General features: G+C 36.5%; 1 pseudogene; it reads left to right on the plus strand.

The window, feature by feature from the left end:
* Window positions 1-23,084, plus strand: part of LOC125166466 (putative teratocarcinoma-derived growth factor 3) — a 39,106-nt pseudogene that overhangs the window by 10,766 nt on the left and 5,256 nt on the right.

Here is a 23,084-nt window from a genome sequence, read left to right on the forward strand (position 1 = left end):
TAACAATCTCCTACTCCACTTTCAACCAACAACAATTAGTATTAGCAAATGGTTCAGGCCACTGCCTGGGATTACATATGATTTCTATTCAAAAAAAGACAAACTTTTACTCAAACCAGACCCACATGCTGAACACTTGAGCTCCCCTCTTAGATATAATAAAATTGAGACAGTTTCTATCTTTCATTTAAATAAAAAATCACTCTCACATTTGAAATCAAGTTGGCTCTCTTCCCTTGCTGGGTTAGCCATCTGGTAAGGGGGACTTTTGGAGGACTTATGTTCAGGCCAGGCGTTTAGGGGGAAAAAAATCATTATCCTTTTGTCCTTTTGTGCCTTACTCTTTTAATGTGGTCGAACTTTTTTTAAAGGTTTTCACAGCAGGGTTTTTTTTCCCCCTCTTTCAGATAACACATATGGCAAATAAGTTAAAATCTTAATACATTTTACAGTCAAAATTTGCTTTTTCAGAGTTGTGGATCAGAAAAGCACAAGCCTGATTGAGGTCACTAAGGCTCATTGTAAAACAATAGAGATTCAAAGCATTCACTTACTCCATGCCTGTCGTTCTTTTAACACAGCTACATTATTTTTCAGGGTAAGGTATTTTTCAGGTAAGGTCAGTTTTTCCTTGCTGTGTGTTTCAAAGGCTTAGGATTTCCCCAAATAGATGATAATCCTAGCATGTCCAGGCATTTTACTGTTCTTCTCAGTTAAGTTCTTAAAAAACAAAAAACAAAAAACAAAAAACAGGTCTTGATGGCTGCTAACTATCCAGTTACTCTTCTGGTGTTTTCTGCCTGAGTAGAGTCTGATTATATCAAACAGGAAATCTGTTCAGGACAACCACCTCATAGGAACCATTGTTCCTATTACATTTCTGGACTTTAGAAAATCATAGATAATTCAAAGTTACAAGTTTCCTGGAATTGAAGGTTGCTAAAGAGCTCATTCCTGTTTTACAGATGAGGTAATTAAATATCAAATAAATAAGATGATTTTTTATAAGCCCACCCAATCCAGAGTGGAGGGGGCCTAGAACATAAATACACCTTTTGCCTTTTATAACTTTACTCATTTTCCCACATCAAAATACAGATGCATTGCATCTTTGAATAAATTTTTTTTATGATAGTGACAATTTGAGTGCCTTTTCATAAAATGTTCATTATGAAACTGTGCAGATCTCAATTAGGAACCTAATTTGCCTCCTGCAAGTCATGAAACAAATAAATGTGGATATGAAACATAATATTTATGCCTGGTACCCTAGGGTCATGGCGAATATTTTATTTTGCTCCTTTGTTATTTTTAAAGAAAACATCCTGGTACATTTAAACATTTTCAGATTAAAATCTTAAAATCAGTCAGTTTGATACTCGTTTTCTCAAGGGGAAGGAAGGAGAAAAAAATCAGCAGTGAAGTCGATGGCACGGAAAACCTATAAAATGGCTTTTAATTAAAATGTCATTTTGGCCAGGCTGAACTGAATTTCCCGAGATCTTCTTCTTTGTATGACATAGGCCACAGGGGAGATGCTTGAGAGATTTGGAAGTGGAAAGGAAGCTATTTTGTAGCACACACACACGTGATTGCTGATCTGCTGACTCACCTTGACATGAAGCAGTAGCTGGGTCTGTAACTGCTCTGCCTCCCCCGGTCTTCCATCAGCTTCTCTGTCTCCTGAGCCTGGCCTGTGTGTTTAGCTCTGTGACTGAGGGGTTTCTGTAGGACCTTGGATCCATTTACTGTTGACTGTAACATGTTACCACAAGCATAGTCACATAAAATAATTTCTTGCAGTTCTATACGTTAGATGTCTGACCCTGCATCTCACTGGAATAAAGATCTTTTTAAAAATCCTGTGTTTGTTCTGATAGGGAAAAGAAGTTTGCATAATTGAATTTCATGATGGTAGTATTGTTTCTGCCAAACCTGGGAAAAAGTAAATGGTGGGGAAATTTTTAAGTAAATCTTTTTTTCCCATTATTTTTTTCTTTAAAACCCAGGATGCAATATGAGAATATTGCAATATCATGAGATTAAACACCTGGAATATAAAAGCATTTATGTTAATAATAGGCAAATTAGTATATTATATATTATATTATATTATATTATATTATATTATATATTATATATTATAATAATAATAGGCAAAATAGTAAATAGATAATCCTGGGAAATCAATTCGAACAAGTTGAGGTCTGGGAGTAGTTACTCTTTTTCATTAAGCAACGACATTCTTCATGAAAGAGGTAGGGTTTGAGATTCTTTTGTAATGAGGGGTGCCTGGGTAGCTCAGTCTGTTAAATGTCCAACTTCAGCTCATTTCATGATCTCATGGTTCGTGGGTTCAAGCCCTGCATCGGGCTCTGTGCTGGCAGCTCGGAGCCTGCTTTGGATTCTGTGTGTGTGTGTGTCTCTCTCTCTGCCCCTCCCCCACTCATGCTCTGTCTCTGTCTTTAAAAAATAAATAAACATTAAAAGTGATTTAAGATTCTTCTCAATGAATGAAGACAAAAAATTGTTTCTGGCAGCAAGCTCTTTTTCTCTAATGTATTGCCAATCCACTAGAAACAGCTAGATTTTTTCCTGTCCCCATTTTATCTGCTCGTCTGAATGTGAGTAGAAAGTGAATGTAGTTATGCAAGTGCAATCAAATCACGTAGGTAGTTTAGAAAATATAGTAGTGTAGGTATAGTCACAGAACTCCCATGTATAATTGGCAGAGACAAGTCTTCCGCATAGAATTTTGCAGAGAAACATTGGTACTTACTCAGAATCACCTGGCAATTTAACCATCTGTAAAAATTTTGAAACTTGGTGGGTACCCACTCTTTACACATTGGAAAAGAGTATGTCCAATTTATCTTTTTGTCTAACTTCATTCAAAACTGTTGCATTTGTTGATCAGCTGGTGTGCTGATGCAGATCCCAAAAGAACATTGCTTCCTCCGAGAACACTTATTTAACCACCCACATCCTGGCCCGCGGCCCACTGGCACACTCGCCCCCTTTGTGCATCAGGAATAGAGTGCAAACTCAATCTGCTACACACACAATGGCACATTCCTGGTGCTGGGCTGTCTAGACCATTTCCTTCACACAGTGGCTCAAGGGTCTTTTTACAGAGCAATTACTGGAATGCTAAATTGCGGGTAGTGGCTTCTTCAACACATTCCTAACCCGGTTCAGACAGTGGCGTTTTAAGTGGCCTTCTTCCACAGATTAGTATGGTCATTAACGTGCCTCTTCACATTAGCTTTAAAAGTGAGTTTTCTGGCAGCTGAAGCTCTTTACCTCTCACCTGTTCTTTCCCTAGAAATGGAGAGGATGTTGTCTCTGCTCCTTGCTTTTTTGGTGGTTGTTTTTCTGGACTGAGATATAAGTATTCAGGGAAAAATAGAATATTCAAAGCACGTGCCAGATACCTAGATACTCCAGCTCACATGTGAGTTTTGAACTAGTTTGAGGAAATCCAAGGGTTTGAAAGGATAAGTAATGTCTCTGAATTCCTGAAACTATGTCCACGGCCCCACATTTATTAGCCAGCCTAAGTCGTTTCCATTTGCCTCATCTTATCATCTCAAGAAAAAAGATCCTGACCAATAACAATAACAAAACAGGTGTTAAGAGTGAGGCTAAAGAGATCACAACAGAGGAAATATACTCTGTACGTGTTAAATATTATGTAAGGTGCAAAATAATACATATTTCTTAGAGCTAGAAACTATGGATCACTTTATGTTTGGTTTAGGAAAGCCTATGTTCTCTTAGTTTTATAAAAATGTCGTCCTACATTTTCTTCTGTTGTTTTTATTCTTTTGCTTTGTTTGTTAACCCAGCTGTAACATATTCTTGGGCATCTCTTAAGATAGGCATTATATCCAATTGTCTCAACATCATTCATTGAATCCTCTTGTAGTTAATTTACAAGATACTTTTACCTCATTCTAATTCCCCCCTAAATACCTGGATTTGTTTCTGGTGCATTGACTTTGCCAATACCATAATGTTTTAATTATCGTAGCTTTCTATTGTGTTTTCATATTTTGTATATCAAATAAAAAACCTCTTGTCTATTCTTTTAGCGATGAGCTTTAAAATCAACTTATCATATCTGTTAAGGAATCCCATTTAGGTTCTGGTTAAGATTATGTTGAATTTATAGATGTATCTGGACCAATTGGAAATTTCATGTTATTGAATCTTCCCGTATAAGAACATGGTCTACTTAGGTGTAGACTACATTTAGAGGAGAAACAAGAAAATAAAACACCTCCACAATGCTTGAAATTGGCCAAACCACATGTCTCTTTTGTGACTTTTTCTAGGAGAGGTCAACTTATTAAATGTATTAGTTTTTAAATTTTTTAAAAAATAAGATGATTGCTTTGGCCACTTGAGTGTATAATCTCAGTCCTTTTGTATCACAGAATACTATTTAATAACTAGTTGTGACTAGATGGGAAGAGTTAAGTATTATTTCCAGACCTGTCAGCTTCTACCTCCAGTTTTACAACATCTCTCCTTGTGGTCAGTAGGGGGTGCTCCTGCAGCAACATGCCCTGTTTCAATGCCACTGAATCCTAACGGATTTCAAACCTTAGGAAGTATTGGTTTATAAATTATCAAGTGCAGTTCTCACACATTCTAACAGACTCACATCTGTGGGCATTTTATGTAGAAGACAAGTAATGGGAGAAGGTGAGATCTTCAAAGTGTCTTGTAATCGAAGAAGGCCTGTATTATATAAGCACAGAAGGCAGAAAGGGATTATAACAACTTGTGTTTGGGCTAACGAGTGGAGCCTCTGCTTTTAGAGGCTGTTCTTTGGAGCCCTGGTGCCAGCAGACTGCTTTGTGAGCTGTCAGTTTCCTGATCTTAGTCCTTTAAGGGCAACATTTTTTAAGTGGTGCTTTAAATAGGGGAGACCAGCTCAGGAGAGCAATGAGCTGGAGCTATGGAAGGAAATGGGTCTGGTTGCAGACAATCCTATGGGAAAATTTTTGATTCTATCTACCAGCTTTGGAACAGTTCCCCTCACTGCTGATGGTGGTGATGTTGAAACAAGCGTGTCACTCTCCACTTCCCCTACCAATGAGCCCAATGCTTCTTCCTTGTGTTCCCAAACCATTCAGAGTTTATTTCTGTTTTGCAAATATCACATTTGGTGATATTTACCTGTGTGTTTGTTTATGTCCCCTTGTCAAGCAACATGAAGGCAGGATCACACTATGTTGTCTAACATAGTGTTTGGTATACTGTAGACAGTCAATAATTATTCCTTCAATGGATGATAGAAGGAAAGGAGGGCAAGTAGAAAAAAAGAAAAAAAAAGGTGTCATGGAGTAGTAAATTAATATTAGAGGGTGGGGTACCTGGGTGGCTCAGTTGGTTGAGTGTCCAATGTCAGTCCAGGTCATGATCTCACGGTTCGTGAGTTCAAGCCCCACCTGGGCTCTCTGCTGTCATCTTGTCAGCACAGATCCTGCTTCAGATCCTCTGTCCCCGTCTCTCTGCCCCTCCCCCACTTGCACTCTCCCAAAAATAAATGAATATTTAAAAAAAAATTAGACGGTAAGTGAATTTTTAAACTGATACAGAATCTGGTAATAACAACAGTAAAAAAATTCACACAGAACATTGCTGGGTATGATCCAATACAAATGATGGCAACAAAAAGCAATTTTGTTCTTTTTTTAAATATATTTTTAAAGTTTGTTTTGAGAGAGAGAGAGAGAGAGAGAGAGAATGCAAGTGGGGCAAGGGCAGGGAGAGAGGGGGACAGAGGGTCCAAAGTGGGCTCCATGTTGACAGCAGAGAGCCGGACATGGGGCTCAGGTTCACGAACCATGAGATGATGACCAGAGCTGAAGTCAGATGCTCAACGGACTGAGCCACCCAGGTGCCCCAGAAAGCAATTTGTTTTTAATGAGGTTAGTAATAATATTTGCAATAGCAAACATGTAACATAACCATAAACCTCACTGTAAAGTGAAGAGACCCTTTGATAGTGTAGATTCCATAGTTTAATTGCATAATGTAAAAGTGTTCTTATTTTTAAAAAAAATTTTTTTTCAACGTTTTTTATTTATTTTTGGGACAGAGAGAGACAGAGCATGAACGGGGGAGGGGCAGAGAGAGAGGGAGACATAGAATCAGAAACAGGCTCCAGGCTCCGAGCCATCAGCCCAGAGCCTGACGCGGGGCTCCAACTCACGGACCGCGAGATCGTGACCTGGCTGAAGTCGGACGCTTAACCGACTGCGCCACCCAGGCACCCCAAAAGTGTTCTTATAATAGCAAGGTTCGGGAATGTAGAGTTTCATGTACAATTTTATTAAAATCATATATCCTACCGAAATTCAGATATCACAATGCTAACTCATAATTCCGGTTGTGACTCTTGCTTGAATGGATTTTTTTTCCACTACCGTCTCTCTCTTCCTCTCAATAATGCATCAGCTATCTATTAGTTGAGGAGGTTAGTTCAGGTATTTACATTCATGGGTCCTTGGGTTACCTTTTTCAATAATACTACTAACTTTTCTTATCTTCAGACAACCGCAAATAAGGGTATTTCTAGAGTCATCATTCTTCTGGATAAGTTCATTATCCAATTATCTAGTCTATATGAATTGTTCTTAGAAAACCTAAAGTTAAACTGGGTGATATAAATGCTGTTTTGAGTAGAACGACTTTTTAAGGTGTTCCTACATAAAAGCTTTATGTTTAATAATTTGATAAAAACAATTGCATCATTTTTTCTGTATTATGTTGATTGCCTAGATTTGCTTGAATAGACAGTTAAAACTATGAAAATCACTTGGACCAAAGGTTCATACTAACGCTAATGTAGCATATGCAATGTAGCCAAAACCCACAGTATTTTATTTTTAACATGTTAAGTACTTTAAAAAGTAGAGAGTATGATCAATGTGATCATTGATTCTCCTAAGTACCCTTTGGGTCCATCTCACTTTGTTCATTTAGTGTTGATTAAGAAAATCACTGGGAAATTAAAGGAAGCTAACGAGGAAGTAAGCTCTGGGAGATTAAGTGATTTTCTTAAGGATTATAAATCTGAAGATAGGTCCTTTTCTTCCTTTTGTTTTTAAACTACCGGCCCAAACGCTCACTTTACATGGGATTATATATACTTTGTGAAAATTGTCATATGTTCTTGATATATGGTATCTCATTAATTTTATGTAATGTACTATTTACATTATTATTTATTATCTATGTTATTTGGTATAATATATTCAACTCAAACACAACTATAATTGACTTTTTAGATATCTATAATGATGCAATGAACAGAAATTAGGAAGGCAAAGTGAATTTCACTTTTTAGAAAAATTTCATTGAATCAGATTTTTTTTTTTCCCTTGGAAGTTGCCCTGCATAATTTCTTTATATATTTTGGATATTAACCCTTTACTGGATTTATCACTTGCAAATATCTTCTCCTATTCAGTAGATTGCTCTTTTGTTTTATTGGTTTCCTTTGCTGCGTAAAAGCTTTTATTTTGGTGTAGCCCCAATAGTTTAATATTGCTTTTGGTTCTCTTGCCTCAGGAGACATATCTAGAAAAATGTTTCTATAGCCCATGTCAAAGAAATTACTGCCTATGTTTTCTTCTAGGAGTTTTATGGTTTCAGATCTCACGTTTCATTCAGTCGTTAATCCATTTTGAGTTTACTTTTGTGTATGGTGTTAAAAAGTAATCTAGTTTCAGATAAAAAAATTATATATATATGTATAATGGAATATTACTCAGCCATAAAAAATGGGATCTTGTCATTTGCAATAACATGGATAAATCTCAAGGGTACAATGCTAAGTGGAATAAATTAACCAGAGAAAGACCAATATCCGATGATTTCACTAATATGTGGAACTCAAAAAATAGAACTGTTATTTGCCAGAGAGGAGGGGGTGGTGAGAGGGGTGAAATAGATAAAGGGGATCGAGAGTATACTTATTGTGATGGACACTGAGTAATGTGTAGAATTGTTGAATAATTATATTTTGCACCTGAAACTAATATCACACTGTATGTTAATTATACTTCAATAAAAAAATTTCAATGCTGCAAGTATTTTTGGAACATCTGCTCTGGAGGTACAACTTGCTCTATAGTCAGACTGCTAGGGTTCATTCTAACTGTTTCATGTAGAGTTGGGGTACCTCACATATGGGACTTAACCTCTATAAGCCTCAACCACCTTATCTGGAATATTCTTTAAGATATTACAATCACTGCGTTTAAGGTGGCAGGAGGATTAAGTGAAATAATTCATGTAAAGCAATTAGTATAGTGCTTACCACATGGTGAACTCTCAGTAAATGGTAGCTATTCTAAAAATAAAAAATAATGGTATCTAGTCTTACCATTATGCTAGGTCCATGGGCTAACATAAAAGATGTTTAAGACGCTGCCTATATTTTTGAAGATATTATAATATTAGTTATATTTTTTTCTATTATATTAAGAACCTGGGCTCTGTGTAGTAGGTTGAAACATTACACATGATCAATATAAAAAATATTCCTACCTACAAAATGTACCTTTCATGCAGATATATAAACTATAATTGATATGCTTGTATTTTATTTATTTTATTCCTTTTATTGTAAAATAAAACAGGTACAGAAAAACACACACAAAATGTATAGCTTGGAAAATTATTATAAGACAAACAGCTTGAAATATCCACTCATGTTAAGAAATAGAATATTACTAGCTGTGATTATTAATTTTATGTGTTAACTTGACCAGCCACAGGATGCCCAGATTAAACATTGCTAAGAGGTGTGTCTGTGAGGATGCTTCCAGACATAGTTACATTTGAATCTATGGACTCAGTAAAGTAGATCGCCCTCTTCTATGTAGGTGAGCATCACCCAATCCACTGAAGGCCAGAATAAAACAAAAACTGGAGGAAGGAAGTATTTCCCCTTTTCTCCTGCTGAGACAGGAGCTGAGACATCTCATCTTCACCAACTCATAGACTGGGATTTACACCATTTGCTCCTCTGGTTTTCAATCCTTCTGACTGGACTGAATTATACCACCAGCTTTCCTGGGTACTCTAGCTTGCAGGAGGCAGATGGGCGAAGCTTCTCAGCCTCCATCATCACATGAGCCTGTGTATGCATATGCATATGTATATGTACATGTGTATCTATACCACCTATGCCTATATCCATAATCTATATGTCCTACCTGTTCTGTTTCTCTAGAGAACCCTGACTAACAACAGCAGCCTCTCCAGAACAACTTTCATGGAGCTATCCCAATCATAACACCCGCCTCCCTCTACAAGTAATGAGGATCCTGATATGTGTGGTAAAGACCCCCTTGCGTTTTCCTTTGGTTTTAACACTCAAGTGAGCAACTTTGAACACTATGGCACAGTCTTTCCCATTTAAAACAATTGATACATCTTCTACACCTCTTTTAATCTACAGTAGTCTACAGGATTCTCAGCCATTTCTTACAATATATCTGTGAAGAATCCAGAGCATCTCACCTTTCCAGAGTCAACAATCTGAATTTTGCTGAATGCATATTCATGGTGCTGTTCAACGTGTTTCTCTGTCCTTTTGTACTCTTTCAGACTGGCAGCTGGATCCAAATACTTATTGAGACTCAGGTTCAATTCCTTTGGCAATATGATGGTTTTCATCAGGAGACACATAACGTCTGCTATTTGCTCTTTTTTAATCTTTATAGCAGTGGATGTTCAAAGCGTAGATATATTATTTTATTGGGGTTACAAAAAGGTAATATTTAATTCTATTACTTCTTTTTCATTTACTGGTTGGCATAATTTTGTAAGAAAATGCTTTCTTCATCTACTATATGGCTACCCAATGGTACATACAGTTCATAAAGGAGTGGCAGTATAAATGTTTGATTGTTTTCTTTTATTTACTCAATTTTTAGATAATGGAGAAGTTATCTGTTATTCTCAGGAGATGACCAATTAGTTTTTGTAAATATTGTTACAAAATATAAATATGTTTGATGGGTTTTAACTGATTATCATTTTTACCCTTCTTGATATTCATTGTCCTGTATTTGGCCGGTGGGAGCTTCTTTCAAATTGGCTCTAAAGTCTTCTGATATTATAGAATGGTCTTCTTTTGCTCTTTGGTATGTCAAGATATTTTAGGTCATCTTATGTATGCTTCTGACCTGGAATTGGCCATTTCTCCAAGAAGCCCCAACGTCTTTTAATAGGAAATGATACATAAAAACCACAATCTTAGCTCTAGGATCACTCACTGGCTTATCATCATTTCTAGGCTCTTTCAGAGAATTCATTCTAATATTTCCAATTCAAATATAGGGCTACAGGGTTTGTACTTTACCTTTCCTGTATTATATCTGTATTTTCTTCTGTCTACACTGAAAATCTTGGTTATCAAAGATTGAGGAGATGATAGAATTCGATAGTACTCAGTTCCTTTATCCCATGTTACACAGGGGATAGTTTCAGAATAACAAAATTTATATTAAGGTCCCTATTATGATAATGTAAAGCCATTTAGATGTATTGCCATATGCAGTCTCTATTCTTCCCCTACCTTTTTTTTAAAGGTAATTATGTTGTATCTATATTATCAGGTCATATGTCCTTTATATTCTAGGATACCTTTCTCATTAAATCTTAGTTCTATAGGTAACGGTGTATTAAATGCTCATACCCCCCTCTGACATATGTCAATGTCCTCGTCGTTTTAGATGTCTGAAGCTCATTCTCTCATAGATTCCAAAGAAAGATCCATGGGAATAATATTCCTTGAGTTCCTACATGTTGACAACAGTTTGTCTATGGCCTTTATACACTCTCATTCTCTCCCCTCGAGTGTCTTCAATGTGTTACTTCATTTTTTTTTTCCTGGTATAATGTGCTGCTGTCAAAAATTCTAATGATAATCTATTTTTTCCTTATAAATCCTCTGCTATTTTTACATAGATGCAAAAAAGTATTTTTTCCTGTTTTCTAAAGTCCATTAGTTTCACTAAATTATGTGCAGATATTGGTTGTTCTGAGTCAATATTCTCAAGTACCTGTGTTCCAATATGTAATTTCATTTTGTTTTAATTTTAGGTAAGTTTTCCTGAATTATACTGTTCATGTTTATTCATTTTCTTGTTTTGTTTTTCTCTTTAGCAGAAACTTTTTGACTACCGACAATATTTATTCATATCTTTTTTCCCTTTCCCTTTTTAATCTCATTCTTAATCTGCTTTTTAAAATTGGGGTAAAATACACATTGCATTCAATATACTATATCTAACTAGTCTAAGTTGTGCAATGCAGTAGCATTAACTACATTCACAGTGTTGTGCAACCATCACCACCATCTCTCGAATGCTTGCATGGTCTCAAACTGAAACTCTCTACCCATTCTTCCCCTTTCCCTTTCCATTTACTTCTGATTTTCAAAAGCTTCATTCTCTTCACTTATATCTCTTTAGGCACTTTTTTGTTGTGTTTATTTATATTTGTGATCCTTTGGCTCTTGTCTTCATTTCTAAAATGATATGTTTCTTTTATTTTCAATTTTTTCTTTAAATCTGTCACCTCATTTATGAATTTTCTTAATCTGATTTATGTTGGTTTTGCACATCTTGTGTCATCATTTCCTTAATGCCTTTTTGCGTATTTGGAAATGCTACATTATATACTGACCTGTTTTTCGAGCATGTTTATAGAATACTGTAATTATTTATGGGACTGTGATTCTACCTCTTTTCCTCTTTTTTCTTATAGTAACCTTCATGGTTTCTAAGGGATTTGACCTTCATAGTTTCCTGTTGCTTTTTTTTTTTTTTTTTTTGGACAGAGAGAGACAGAGCATGAACGGGGGAGGGGCAGAGAGAGAGGGAGACACAGAAGCGGAAACAGGCTCCAGGCTCCGAGCCATCAGCCCAGAGCCCGACGCGGGGCTCGAACTCATGGACCGCGAGATCGTGACCTGGCTGAAGTCGGACGCTTAACCGACTGCGCCACCCAGACGCCCCGCTTTTTTTTTTTTTTTAAATGTGAATTCAGTTTTCCAAAACCTCTGGAGGAGGCTTGGTTCAGATAGATTTTCTTCTTTCTTTCTCTTTCTTTCTTTCTTTTCTTTCTTTCTTTCTTTCTTTCGTGTGTGTTTATTTTTTGAGAGAGACAGACAGACAGAGCGTGAGCAGGGGAAGGCAGAAAGGAAAGGAGACACAGAATCTGAAGCAGGCTCCAGACTCTGAGCTGTCAGCAGAGAGCCCTACACGGGGCTCGAACTCACGAGCTGAGACATCATGACCTGAGCCGAAGTCAGATGCTTAACCGACTGAGCACCTATGCACCCCTCAGATAAAATTTTCTAGATTTAAAGGGCACCCTCAGAAGGCCTCGGTTAAACACCTGGGTCTTGATGCTCAGGTCATAATCTCATGGTTTGTGAGATCAAGCCCCAAATCGCCTTGGGTTCTGACAGCACGGAGCCTGCTGGGGAGTCTCTCTCTGCCCCTCCCCCGCTCACACTCCCATGATCTCTCTCTCTCTGTCTTAAAATAAATAAATAAACAAAACCCAATAAAGGGCACCCTCTTTTATTGTTTTCATGTAGTATTAAAAAATACAGTGGCTTGCTCTCTGAGGCTTCTTGGCTCTTTTGCTCTCTCACACTGTATCTAAATCTTCTCTCCTTTGTGTCTATTGTTCCTCTTCTGCTCAATTTTGTTCATACCCCCCTCTGACATATGTCAATGTTGACAACAGTTTGTCTATGGCCTTTATACACTCTCATTCTCTCCCCTCGAGTGTCTTCAATGTGTTACTTCATTTTTTTTTTCCTGGTATAATGTGCTGCTGTCAAAAATTCTAACGATAATCTATTTTTTCCTTATAAATCCTCTGCTATTTTTATTTAACTGAAGTCTTTAGAACCTGTCTATGAGGGAATCACTTAGAAACTTAAGTTACTATCTCCCTTGGTGAATCATAGGAGATACAGCAATGCATGATCATTTAAGATGTGTGGGGGGAAGTGCATGTGTGTATATGTATGTATACATACATCCAATCCATATACATCTATTCTATTCAAATATATTCTTTTATCCAAACATTAGAAAGGGGCAGGAGTACCAAGGTTGTGGTTGAAGATACTTTACCAAGCTTTCACACTCATCAGCTCAGGATCATGCCTTCTTCATCTTTCATTTATTTTGAACACATTCCAACCAGGCTTATACTCCCATTCCATGAAACTACTCTTATCTAAGGTCACTATTAATCTTCATGTTGTAGGATATGGTTGCTAAAAGCTAAGTGAAGTGATTTAAAATTTAAATCTCTTGAAAGCTGACCAAATATTTATATGTTTCTGTATGTGATAAAGAATATTGTGTGCATACAACTATAGAACTGACAGAACAATAACCGTGGGTAAATTAGACTTACTTTAATTTGATTTTATCTGAGAGCACGTAGGTATGGTTAGTTTTTTAAGATAGTCATTAAAATTCTGTAAGTCTTTAATATTCTTACAGATGGTTGCTATTTATTCAGCAGTGCCCAGTTTAATTTGTTCTTTATCACTAACCAAATCTTTTTATAATAGGTATATAATGCATCCAGATTTATTCCACCTATGCAACTACACCTGACTTAAAAAGAAGATATTTTGTGCCCAAATAACTTTTTGTTCTTGGGAAAAAATGCCCAGTATTCCAAATTTCAAAAAATGATTACAGTAATATACTTGACATGTTTTGCTTCACCAATGTGGTTTATAAAATAAGATCATATTTATTTTTAGATGAAATCAGAATGACTGTTTAGCCCCCATCTACCCAGACTAGCAAGAAATCCAGTCCTTTTCCTGGGCCTCTCCAACTCAGATAGTCCCTAGAAACCCAAGATTGCTTACACTGGACCCTGAATAATGAATATCTGAGTAAAACTGGGATTCCGCAGAAGGGAGAGGCCAACCAATGGGGTCTCCTAGTCACTATGACCAATGTCTTTTTCAAAATAGTTACACTCAGCTGAACATGAGCAGAGAATGGATGTCACTTCAGCTGCTCCTGCAAGGCAAGCTGATAGGGAGATAATTAGAGAAAGAGAGAGAAAATTGAATGATTCTTGAAAGGTCAATGAGTAATTTCACCTAGCTATCAGCAAGGCCTGTTCTGCCTGCAGATTCATTTTCAATAGGATATTTAGGCTCAGTAGTTTTTCTGGCAAAGCTAATGGATTTTGTTTGATTTAGCTGTAATAGCTTGCCCAAATTACCTCAAGCATATTTATGAGATGCTTGGTCAGACTTAAGACCTTGGCACATAACCGAATTAACTGATTCAAACAAGATTTAGCACATAGCCTTGATTTAATTAACACTGTTCCAAATGCGATGTTTAGAGATTTTGCCCAGAGGAAAGCGCAAACAAACCTATTTTGAACCAAAGAATGGCACAGACAACTATGAGGCAATAAAACAATAAATATTGGCTACATAAACTAGTTCACTAGATTTTACATACATGTCAAAAGAGCATAAATTATGTATCATTCTTTTCTAAGTTTTTAAACATACCAAATGACCCTGAATTGGGGCAAATCTTTTGACTGTTTTGGAACTTAAAACTGGAGTGTTGGATTAGATTGATCTCTTAGGTCTCTGACTCTAATTTTTCAGGCTTTAAGTCTTAATTTAAAAATAAATAAGTAAATAACCTATAATTAAACTGTGACATCTTATTTGTCTTAGATTCCTCAGTGGCCAGCAGCAATGGGATCTTTAGTACATGCTTGATGAACTTAGAGTCCTTTTCACCAGCTTCTACAAGAAAAGGGAGGTTAATTAGAGTCTTTGTCCACAGACATAGTAAACCTATAGATTTTATTTTGATGAGTGCCATTATGCTTTTCAAATATCTCTAAATGATCAAATAGCCATTATACTTGTCTACCTAAGTGACAATAAGTAATCAGAGACTACAGATATTCTTTTTTTTTTTCAACGTTTTTTTTTTGTTTGTTTGTTTTTTTATTTTATTTTTGGGACAGAGAGAAACAGAGCACGAACGGGGGAGGGGCAGAGAGAGAGGGAGACACAGCATCGGAAACAGGCTCCAGGCTCAGAGCCATCAGCCCAGAGCCTGACACGGGGCTCGAACTCACGGACCGCGAGATCGTGACCTGGCTGAAGTCGGACGCTTAACCGACTGAGCCACCCAGGCGCCCCGAGACTACAGATATTCTTACAGCTATTGATTTTAAGTCAACGCAGTTCATGAAATATGAAACAGGTCAAGTAGTGAGCACTTGTAGTCATTTCCTTTATATAATGTATGTTAATTGTATTAAAGCTTCATTCATTTGATTTTCATTTATTTGATGCTTTTGATGGTTTACATAGTGGCTGGGCTGTATTTCTTCCTTAATTAACTCTTTCTTAGGTGTCCTAATCAAGATTTCTGGGAGGGGAGCCTGGTGGCTCAGTCGGTTGAGGGACCGACTCTTGGTTTTGGCTCAGGTCATGATCTCAAGGTTTCATGAGTTTGAGCCCCGCTTCAGGCTCTGTGCTGGTAGCACAGAGCCTGCTTGGGATTCTTTCTGTCCCTCTCTCTCTGCCATCCCTCTACTTGCACTGTCTCTGTCTCTCTCAAAATAAATAAACAAACTTAAAAAAAGATTTCTGGGAAATGTTTATAGTATTGAAGAACAGTTGCATTATTATTTATTATGCATTATTTGTTATTAATTATTCCAGAAAATCTCACTTATGTATGAATAATCATAAACACAGTCAAACCAATTGCTACAGTATAGGTAACTTTAGAAGGTTATTTTGAATCACTTAAAAAATTTAAATTCATTCAAGTGCATTTTCTTGAAAATAATCTATAATGCAGGGTTTTCACTAATGTTGACTGGTCTTCCTATCTGAACACTGAAATGTTTGAAAATTGTGACAAACTTTACTGTGGCAAAAATCAGAGACAGGTTATCCCTTTTATCATGAGAAATCAAAATGAAAAGAAAGTGCAGAAAAGAAAAAGAAAAAAAGTTAAAAAAATTACTTTCAAAGTGGTAATTTTTATTTTGTAACTGAAACACTTTCCATGACTGATCAAGAACCTATCAGTCTCTTTGTAAGCCAAGATAACCTGTCTGCAGAAAATCTGACTAAGAATTCATCAAAAGGAAGGTTCCTAGGCAAACTCCACCTCTGGGTAGGGGACTGGTGGCGATTATAAAAGGTCCTGCACTGAGTTCTTCTGTGACATTTCTACAAAATTAATGAAATGTAAACTACTGTCTATATTCATCAAATTTTTAATCTGTTCTAAAAATGAGATGACACAAGTGCATATCAGAGCAACATTTTGTTCTTAAGATTGATCTTTAGTGGTGAACTTCCTACTCAAAGGGAATCTGACAGTCCTGAAAGGAAGGGGTCATCCCATTGCTCTTAAACAGGGAAAAATACATTGAAGGCTAATATCGTTTTAAGAAAAAAAATAGAAACAATTTAAAAGTAATACACTTCAAAATAGAGAAAAAATGTTTTAAGTTAGTTTTGCCACTGTCAGTCTCAATTTAAGATATATTCAGAAACATTATATTCTTTTCTGTTTTACCCTAGTATTTTATTTACAGAGAAACTTACTAACTGATGCATTAAGTTTTATGATATTGGATCCAGGTTGCTATAGGAAGTAATCAAACATAGCAGGGCTTAGCAGGAAAAAATAATAGTTCATTTTATCTGCCTGTGTTATCAAAAAACTGCTTTTTTAGATGTGAACCGGTCATTAATGTTAACATTGGTTTTTGATTCCTGTCTGCTTTTCTGGAGTATCTGTTAGTTTTGCAGGTTGCTTTTCTTTGCTCCTCTATGAAAGCCTGTAAACAGTTCAGTGTAGAAAATTATCTATTTCATAAGAAATCTAAAACCTGAAGCTTCTTGCTTTTATAAATTACAGCTATAGAACACTTCATAGGCTTAATACATGGGAGAAAGAGTGTCCAGGTCAGGCAATTAGATGTTTTCCAATCCTTGTAACATGTGGACAGAATAGTATCAAGACTCTCAAATTCAAAATAATTTTAGAAAAGCATATTTTATACAGAAAACAATTTTTAGAATATTATTCAATCTTGAATAATACTTTCAAATGTCCAAGTTGCCTCTTTCTCACGGTTATGTTGCAAACAGAACAATATAATGGCAACCTATTATGTTTGTTTACATCTTAGTTTCCGTATCTGCAACACATATTACTGCATTCACGTGCATAGTGTAGATCTTCAATAAAATATTAAGCTGAAAATCATATGCAGATGACAATCTATTTGTTGCCTTCTAATTTATAAACTGCTTATGTACTGCTCCAAGGTGCAGTATACTTCCTCATAAATCCGGGGAAGGTTACCCTTTGAGGAGAGGGATCAAAAGATGACAAGCTGTGGCCCAGTTTGAAGCTCAGAATCCAGATGAGTGAGGATTTTAATTGTGGATGGGAAAGACCTGGTTCTGTTGTGGGCCTGCAGAATGTCTTGAAGTGTTTTTCAATGTTTTGGGTTTGGCAAACCCAAAGTGTGTTTTGCTAAGCACTTTTCTCTTCATTTTAAGCCCATGTGTATTATAAAGGAAATTTAATCCGTATGTTTTTGATTCCTTTACACTTAACTCATCAAAATGTTGTTTTGTAAGAGCTATTTGATGTCCAAGGAGACTTTGAGTCTTTTTATAACTTTTAAAAGGCTTTTTCCCTCCTTAGAAACAGGAAGTCGTGTTTTTCTAAGAGTAAACTAAAAAAACCTAAAGGTTAGTATTAGAAGACTTCAAATGTAGGCTGAATGTTATACTTACTATTGCTTGATTTCTTCTAAGCATTTTTGGTGTTTTCACTCATTTAATTCTTGCAACTACCACATGAGGTAGGTGCTGTTACCATCTCTACTTTAAAAGAGAATTTAAGTTACCTGCCCAAAGGTCACACAGCTCCTAAGGATGGAGCTGGGATTTGAAACCAGACAGTCTGGGTCCCTAACCATTATACTAAACATCTAACCATTATACTAACCTGCTTATTTCCACAGTGTTATCCTGGAACTTAAAACTTTGGACCTTCCTTAAAATTAATTGGGTACCAATACTCTACTAGATGCCAAAAAGATCATGTTCTTGCCCCTAAGAAAGTTAATTTTTGTAATGAGCACAAATAGATAACAAAACAAAACACATAAACATGACAGAACACACACACACACACACACACACACACACACAAAACCGGTAAATGAAATACTACATTTCGTCAATATCATATTCATTCAACATGTATTTATAGAGTATCTACTAATGGCAGGCTCTCTCCTGGTCTCTAGAGAAGACCGTAGCCATGGATCATGTAACTTCATGAATAACGGGATGTATTCCTCCCCATAGAGGAGACCACTGGGGGGAATGGAAAAAATGCTTGACCTGCTTCGGATATTTTCAACAATGATAGAAGGTCAGGTGGCAACTAGGATGACTTATAACAACCCATCCAGCCTGCGTCCTTGGGAGGACAAGTTCCTATGGAAACTATAGTCAATTCTGGTATCCACACCTCTTGCTTTTCTGGTGCCACTGGGTATTTTCTTCTGAGCACAGATCTCCTTTTCATCAACGATGTTAAGAAGCTAATGTTCCTGTTTATGTAAAATGCCATTTTTAACTCTTAAAAGTCTTAGCTAAGTTGAAGAATAGGATACCTGAAAGACATTTAGGGAATTTCACACCTGTGAATACAAATTGGCATGCTTTACTGCATCCGAATTATGAATAAAAAATTATAGCAAACACTTGAGGAAACTTAACAGTTAACTCATTCAGTTAATGTTTATTTGAAATATTTATGGGTGTTTTTATTATAAAAATAATACAAACATGTTAAAAACAATTTGGAAATCAGAATTAGGTTAAAAAATGAAAATCTACCCCCCCCCCACACACACACACAAGCGTAGCTGACATATCTGTTGGTTATAGATAACCAGTTTATTGTTTTTATTTTTATTTTTTTTTCAATGTTTATTTATTTTTGGGACAGAGAGAGACAGAGCATGAACGAGGGAGGGGCAGAGAGAGAGGGAGACACAGAATCGGAAACAGGCTCCAGGCCCCGAGCCATCAGCCCAGAGCCCGACACGGGGCTCGAACTCACGGACCGCGAGATCGTGACCTGGCTGAAGTCGGACGCTTAACCGACTGCACCACCCAGGCGCCCCAGTTTATTGTTTTTAAATGGCTATAATTAATTGTCTTGCTTCTAGTTAAGCGCTTTAAAAATTTTTTTTCTCATTAAAAGAAAAAGAATAAAATGAATGTTTTATTTTTAAAATAAATTATCATAATAGAATTTGGAAGCTTGAATTTGGTTTTCTTTTCAATTTGAAGAAGGTTATATTTTCTTAGAAGAAGGCCATTTGAGACTCTGAGTAATCAGAATTACCAGGACGTGGTTCTCCATAGAGAGAAGTCACCCAGGAAAGTATAAGATGAAAGTCATGGGAAGAGATGTGTGGTGTGGTACAGAAAAGTCAATCAAAATGATACCTTTTCCTCTGGAAATGGGTCTTGGATTCCAAATCAAAACTCTTTTGAAATGAAATGGAATAGACACTACCAGCGGTATAAGGCCCAAAATGTGGCTAGAAATAATAAAATTTGTTAAGTGTTTTACAAAATTATGTTTTTCTCCCAAGCCCTCAAAGGAAGTCCGAGATTAACTGTATTTTAGGAGCATTACTTTTCTCATCAATATTGTTTGTAAGAACGAACACCTTTAAAAGGTTTAAACTCTTAAAAACTTCTAATGCTCGTATAAAGAAAACTTTAAAATAAAATATGCTTAAATGCAAGCTAAAAGTGTTAAAAATTGTCAGTTATCTCAAAGAAAAGAAAAAGCATAATAGTACTTTAATTTGTGTTAAAAAGTAAGATAGAAACATACTAAATAAAAAAATCAGTACTTTTTTAAAAAATTAATTCACAAGTTAGCAAACATACAGTGTATTCTTGGCGTCAGGAGTAGAATCCAGTGACTCATCTCTTACATATAATAGTGCGCATCCTAACAAGCGCCCTCCTTAATGCCTGTTGCCCATTCTCCCCACCCCCACCCCTATCAAACCTCAGTTTCTCTGTATTAAAGAGCCTTTATGGGTTGCCTCCCTCTCTGTTTTTATCTTATTTTTCCTTCCCTTTGCCTATGATCAAATTCTACATATGAGTGAAAACATATATATGTCCTTTTCTGACTGATTTACTCACTTAACATAATATCCTCCAGTTCTGTCCACATTGTTGCAAATGATAAGATTTCATTCTTTTTCATAACCGAGTAGTATTTCATTGTATATGTACCACATCTTCTTTATCCATTCATCAGTTGATGTATATTTGGGATCTTTCCACAATTTGGCTATTGTTGACAGTGTTGCTATAAACATTGGGGGCCATGTGCTCCTTTGAATCAGCACTCCTATATCCTTTGGATAAATACCTAGTAGTGCAATTGCTGGGTCATAGGGTAGCTCTATTTTTAATTTTTTGAGGAACCTCCACACTGTTTTCCAGAGTGGCTGCACCAGTTTGTATTCCCACCAATGGTGCAAGAGGGTTCCCTTTTCTCCGCATCCTTGCCAAGACCTATTGTTTCCCGAGTTGCTAATTTTAGCCACTCTGAAAAAATCAGTACCTTATAAAGACTTACATTTTTAATCTTTCCATCAAATACCTCCCAGTAGCCAGAAGGCTCTTATTTCACGCGATTCTCCAGATTCTGCCATGGAGACTGTTTTTGCTTTGAGGATTCTATTCAAATATCAAGGACATTTTTTAAAATGAACTTTCTTTAAAGAAAAAAAAAGGAAATCCCTGAGCCATGCATGTTTTGATATTTGAATTATCTTATTCAAATAAGTACTTTTTGCAGTTTTATTGCAGTTTTTCATTTGTCTTACAACGGTTTTCTCTTAAAACCCTTCATTGTCCTTCATCGTAGTTGCCAGTCTATAGTCCTCTCTCTCCACTTGTCCTCCACTTGCTGGAAGCTGAGAGAAAGCTTCTCTAGGTGTACAAAGTGGGGAAATGGAGTTTATTCAGAGATTAAGAAAGAATCTCCATCCTATTTTAGCTTTACAAGTATAAGATGTTCTCTCTCTCTTAGCATTTTTCTTCTTATAATACAAACTAGAACAATGAATTCTTGTGATTCTCAGGCATCCCTTTATTGACCTCCCTTTATCAACCTTTATTCTTTCCCTGCACTTTCCTCAGGGAAAAGAAAGGAAAGGCAACTAGATGCAGTTGGCTTCTAGCATGGCTCTCAAACAAACGAGGCTCTCACAGAACAAGTTTCACCCTTTAATCCCATCTTTCCAATGATGTTGTGTCCTCACCTTAAAAAAATCATGAGTACCAATTTTTAACAGTTTTAAAACTTCCTACTAAAACTTCCTACTGAAAAAAATAAATACAGATACCAATTCTAATGGGATGAGATTGATAACCATGTCACTATTGCCAGGATGGTCTGGAGTTGGTTCCCTGAAATGGGTGGTGAGAGTTCAAGTGATTTAGTTGCCAAAACAATGAACTGATTCTACAACCAGTTTATGCATTCTGGCTTTCAAATCCCAAGATCCTATGTCTCCATCAGAGTAGGTAGAGACAATTGTGGGAGGTCCCCTGCTTGCCTCATCTTTGTTTCCATACAATGATCCTGCCTCCTCTCTGCTCAGGAAAGGAAGGACAGAGAGAGCAGGATAGGTGTATAAGAACTGTGGGGATGATGTAGTTCCTGTAACTTCCTTTCTATTTAGGCCCATTATCCACCTCACTGTATCACCAGTATACTAAATTGAAGATCTCCTGAAGACCTCTTTACATCTGAATGGATTCCTTGCTCATCTAACTCCTACTCTAGAGGCAACTTAGTCCATCTAGAAATGTGGCTTACAAATGCGGTTTTTGAAAAGAAACACTTTGAAAAGAAAGAAAAAGATTAAAAGAGTGAAAAATTCAGTCATTCAGTTTATATGTTCCCTAATCTGAGAACTGATTGTCAAAGGTATTGCACAGTTAACCTGGAAGGAAGACTCAGGTTAAAAAAAGTAAGACCACTTTATTCTCAACAAGTTACAAGTATGAAGCTCAGGTTTTACAGACTTCTTTTATAATTTATTCTTTGATTTTCCTGGCCTCAGTATAAATTAATATAGTCAGGAGCGCATTTAGAGAGTTGAGGCTATGTCATTTTTTATGCTTCAAGTTGTATTCAAATTTTTAATCTGTAACTGGGTAATTTGGAGAACGTGTCATTTTCCATGTAGAAAAATGTATGTGTGTGTGTGTGTGTGTGTGTGCACATGCATGTGTGTGTGTCCAAGGGGCTCTAACTGAATTGAATTGGACAAGGGGCTCTAATACACAAACATGGATTGGCCAAGTCTGGAGGATCTGGTACCTTTTGCTTTGAGTTGAGAAGCTCTGGTGACTAGTCCAGTGAATGTATGAAAACGAACAGTAAGGAAATGGCTTTCTAGTTGTGTGTGCAATTACTGCTTTAGGGGGGTTAAATTTCCAGAAGGAACCCGGGAATTTACAAAAATGCCCAAGGAATTTGATAATATGCTTTTCTTATTGGCCAAGGAAATTGTTTCCCTCCATATGTATTTTCTATTTTGTCTTCTCCTCCTCTTCTCCTTTCTTCTTCTTCTCCAGTGTATTTATCTCTCATTTTTACAGTCACACACTATAAGTCTGCTTGCCTTAGAAAGGATGAATATCCCATAAAACACAAACAGTATGTGAGTACAATGATAGAGGTGAAGGACTTCAACATAAATATCAATTCAACTGAGTTCTTTCCCTCATTGAACTAGAGTAACAAGTTCAAAAACAGGAGGCAGTTATCTGTCTGGTAGAGCAAGACTGGGTCTAGATCCAGGGGAGAGAAAGGACATACTAGCAGTGACAAACCCAACTAGGAAATGGGGGAGCCTTCTTG

The sequence above is a fragment of the Prionailurus viverrinus genome, chromosome B2, assembly GCF_022837055.1.
Source record: "Prionailurus viverrinus isolate Anna chromosome B2, UM_Priviv_1.0, whole genome shotgun sequence".
Classification (NCBI taxonomy): domain Eukaryota; kingdom Metazoa; phylum Chordata; class Mammalia; order Carnivora; family Felidae; genus Prionailurus; species Prionailurus viverrinus.